This window comes from Hakea prostrata, chromosome 3, assembly GCF_041222555.1.
Source record: "Hakea prostrata isolate BN-2017 chromosome 3, UWA_Hpros_2, whole genome shotgun sequence".
Classification (NCBI taxonomy): Eukaryota; Viridiplantae; Streptophyta; class Magnoliopsida; order Proteales; family Proteaceae; genus Hakea; species Hakea prostrata.
This window is the reverse complement of record NC_142602.1, coordinates 70,244,352-70,249,306: the sequence shown is the minus strand read 5'-3', so window position 1 is coordinate 70,249,306 and position 4,955 is coordinate 70,244,352. Positions and strand designations below refer to the sequence as shown.

Here is a 4,955-nt window from a genome sequence, read left to right as displayed (position 1 = left end):
TTAAGTCATAGCACCGTACTTCTTTAGGAAGGTCTCAATCACTCATCATCAGTTGGTAATGGGTCCGGCATCCCTCAGGACATTCCATGGCTGGGGGTATGGGTCACCACTCTCTCACATCACCATTGGTTTAAGTACCGGCGCATGTCAAGGTAAAGCCTAGCCAAATGCAAGTCTTCTACTTAGTTACATCAAGTCAGATCCAGATACGTCCATTCCTCGTCCCTGACGATCCTTTCCGGTATCCTTCACACTAGAGTCCTCATAGTCCCTGACTACGAACTCATCAACCCTACTGGTCATCCACATATGGTAAACGGGAAGCTCTCACGTCCTCTCACGGGTTGGTTACCGGTCTTAAGCGCCCGTGAGCCCAAGTCTATCCATATGCAACCCTACCAATAAATGGCCCCCACAATGTGATTCCTGTCCTCTCACGGGTTGGTTACCGGTCTTGAGCGCCCATGAATCCCCATTGCTACCACGGGTCGTTCGGTCTCAATACCCCCTCCGATTAGGGTCCGACATAACGGGACATCCTAGCCCAACACTACTAGACAGTCCTAGATATGTCATCCAACAGTTTAGGAAGGTGTCCAGAGGGCATCTCCGGAAACATCCCATAATATTCCCGTAGTAGTCCAAGGACAGAAGTGTCAAAAGGACACCTCTCCTTTCCAAACCATACTTAAGCATACACATGCATCAATTCATATCATTACATATATGGTAACTTCATATATGGAAAGAAATCAATAACTACAATCAATTTGTATATAACTCGGTAAGTAAATCATACATGAGTCAATTCAATATGAATAAGTAATGCTACTGATATCAAGACAGTACCACAGTAGTATGACATTATAAGAATCTAATTAAAGAAATAACTTAACAAGATTCAAATATAGAAACTAAGATATGCAATTTATGTTGTTAAAGAAGTAACCATCCTTACCTTTTATAACTCGCAAAGGAATCCTAAGAAATCAAGTAAGATCTTGACAAACTTGAGAAGAAGGTCCTAAACAAGTGTATACAACATATTAGGAAAGATCCCTAACAGAAAAGATATCAAAACATCCAAAACAGACCAATTCTGGAGTTGTTGTACTCATTGGTCGAGTGGATTGGTCGACTGGTCCAGTCGACCAATCAATCGACCAATGCAGACGATAAGCCTATAAAATCGAGTTTTGAAATATAAAATCCGAATTTGGTGGTTCAAAAGGGTACTAATCAAGGGGTAAACTACATTAGTAGTATCCTAACATATAGGGGATCTCAAAACACTAATCAAATCAAGTCATCAAGATCCAAATTAGGAAACAAAAAGTTACCATAATTAGATCAATCATGGATCTTGAAGAATTCAAGATAGAAATCAAAGACAAGATCAATAGGAGAATGAATCATTGATTCAGGTAAAGGTATCATGAAAAGCATACTTAGATCTTCAAGAAAATAGACCTAAGAGCATAAATCTAAATAAGGAAACAAAACCTACCATATATGTAACTATCATGATTCATGAAGAAAACATGGTATGGTAGAAGAGAAACAACTAGAGATTGATAGATCATGGATCATGAAAAGAAAACACAGCAATTGACTACTAACATGATCAATATAGAAGATCCAAGGAGATCAAAATTCAAATCAAAAGTTAAACAAATACTAGATCATGGTTTGATCATGATTCCTTCAAAAGCTTGCAATGATCATGGTTAAGATCATTGTTTTAGCCATTAATCCTTAGGAAGATCATGAGAGACAAGTCCAGAGATGTTTGCAACAGAGAATGCAGCATCTCCTCTACTGTCTCAACTCAAAAAGGAAAGAAAAACAGAGATCGAGGAGAAGAAGAGAGTGTAGACATACCTTTGATGCAAAAGGAAGAGTTTTGACGAAGATCCGTCAAGAAAAACACCAAGGATGCAAGGGAGATGACTTGGAGAGGTCTTTGATTCGTTCCAAAGAGTTTGGAGGCAGCAAATACGAAGTAGACTCGAGATTGGACTTAAATAGAGCAAGCAAGACCTAATTGCCAAAGACAGCACCCATTGGTCGAGTGGATTGGTCGATCGGTCCATCGACCAATCGATCGACCAATGCGATAAAGAATTCCAAAACAGGGAATTGAAGGCCCAGATCAAATCCAATCCTAAAGGGGTTTTGCACACATATCAAGTGACTTACCTAATAGGTAGAAATGCCTTCAAACCATGATAGAGAGCACTCCAAGTCCATCAACTAATCCGATCTTCATCAAGATTCAGTTTCCATAAATAGAACTTCTTCATCAACTCTCATGGATTCAAAGCCAGACAACAAGTCCTCCACTGGGATATCCCAAAGCTGACTTCTTACTTTACTTCGGGTCACTGGACCTACAAATAACAAGGTTTCCAGATCAAGGTTAGGGCTGGGTTTTACAGAGGGGACTTCAGAGCTTTCAGAGATTAGAGGAGATCGCCTAGATAGATTGTACTTTAGGATTTTCATTTATGCATTATCTGATGTAATCGTTATAAAAACTTTTGAAATTAATGAAGTTCACTTTGTTTCGTTTTATTATTGTGTATTATGCACTTTTCTTTTATTGTATTAAGTGACATTTGTTTAAGTATAATTATGGTATGTTATTCAGAAATATTCAATTATGCTTCACTGGTTAAGTTTCTAATCCAAGTGTTCTATTATTCACTTCTAAAAGTAGAAGAGTCATTTCAGATCTATAACTCAGGAATGTTCCGTTATTGTTTTCTGTGGTTAGGATTTCCTTGAACTTTGGGCTCTGATACCACTCTATCACATACACCCAGCCGGTACCCTACCTGGCATACCCGAGTGTGTGATCCACAGCCCCGAAGATCAAGTATAGAGGTAATCAACCTCCCACATAGACAATAACATAATCATGAACATAAATAATCAATGTACAAAGTATAATCCAAAAGATCCAAATAAGGAAAGAATAAATCATATATCATCAGAGTATGAAAGACAATCAAAATGTCTAGATCAATAAGTAAAGTGAGGTGGAATCTCACTCCACAAACAGCGGAAAGTAGATCGCAAGTCAAAATAAATATTACATCTGGTTCTAAGATAAGAAAGAAAGATAAAACAAACTAGGGATAATTACTATTGCCCCCTTGTACTTTGATTTTATTACTACTGTATCCCCTGTACTTTTCAAAATTACTAACCCAACCTTTAACTTTGTGTAAAATTAATAATGCCCCCCTACCGCTAAGTTCCATTAGTTTACTGATGATGTGTCATCTTTATATTTTCTCAAGAATCCCAAAATACCCTTATACTTATCTTTTTTTTTTTTTTTTTTTGGTTACATACTTATCTCTTTACTTATTTACCCTTTTGCCAAGTTCTAGTAGTACCCTTAATTAACTATTGATCATGTAGAATAAAGGAAAGAATTTGACTAAATAGAACTGAAAATAAAAACTGAAGATGAGAGAAGATCCAATACAACTCAAATTTGGAAACCGAAAATCACCTATATATTTTCCATAGTAAACTTCACTCACTCCACTTATTCCTTCTTCTATCTGATTTCCTCTGAGAATCTGCAAATCGCCTGCAATAATTGCCGAAACCTGTAGCTGCTAAGAGGAGCAAAGTGAAGCAAAAATTTTTTTTCTACTTTTGAATCTTTTGTTTGTCGTTCTTTCACCTTTTAATCATCCAACGTTTAATGGGTTGCTCCTTCAATCATTGTTTCAAGTAGAAAATTGGTCGAAAGGGCTGTATCTGTCTCATTTTATTAGATATTCCATATTCAAAGTCTAGCCTTTTGAGAGAATGCTAGCTCAGCAAGAAGACTAATTGTGTTTGCAGTTTGTTCATGCTTTCCGTGGAGTTTTGATAGGTTAATTTATTCATTTCAATCAAAGTACGCTCGCAAACTTTAAATCTTTAGGAGCTACAAAATAATCAGGAAACTTGTCAATAACGTGCCTTCTAGAGATCCTCGTTCGGTTCCTCATCATCATCATTCTCCGGGAGGTGAGAATCATTTATCAAACTACAGTGCTTGCGAAGGTCTTGGCATTAAACTTTGCTTACACCTCCTATTCTAATAGATCATGTCTTGATCAACTTAGCCAACTCAGTTTCTGTTTCTTCAAGTAACCTTCCATAGTAAGAGGATATGTCTTTTGAATAAGCTTGTGCCTCTTAATTGATTGTCAATGATTAGGTTGTCCCAATCATCGACTTTGATCAATTCTCATCTAGTGGAATCTAACCCATGTGGAGTATAATCTTGGATCTTTTCAGAGAGTCCATACAAAAAGTTCATGTATTCTCAGTCTGTAGTCAATTAATTTTTCTCTCTGTTGACATTTAGAATCCAAAATGATGTCTCATAGTTAAATGGTTCCGCGGTATCTCTTTTGAAAGTCTAACCTCCAGCTCTTTCGCTATTGCATTCCAAGCTAAGCATTTATTGTCGATGCAAGCAACAGAGACCAAAATGGCGAAAATGACGATGAGCCGCACCAGAGGTTCTACAGTTTTCTTTTTCTCCATTTTCTTCTCTTTGGATTGTCTTCCCTACGAAATCTTTGCTGATTTGGTCTTCTATGATCTAAGTTTTGATAGTTTGATTCATATGATTGCATCATTATCTTGCACCAATGTTTGCAAAAATAATGATGCATTGGAAAGAAGTCGCCTTTTACTAACAAGAGGGAGAATCTCATTTGGAGTACAAAACTTAGCTGGAAGCAATGGAGATGATGATGTTCTAGTACTCTTTCAAATCTAAAAACAATTTCAAAAGAAATCCAAAATGACAAGAATTTAAATTGGTATTCATTATTGTTTTTATAAAAGAGGGTAGTGTGTGTTTTGACTTCTTAAATTTTAATGAAGGGTAAAATAGAGATTACATATTAAATCATAACAGCCGCTTAACACCGTCAGAA

General features: G+C 36.8%; 1 pseudogene; it reads right to left on the bottom strand.

Moving 5' to 3' along the window:
• Positions 1-3,987: 3,987 nt before the first annotated feature.
• On the bottom strand, positions 3,988-4,557 carry LOC149022927 (uncharacterized; annotated as a pseudogene).
• Positions 4,558-4,955: the final 398 nt, after the last annotated feature.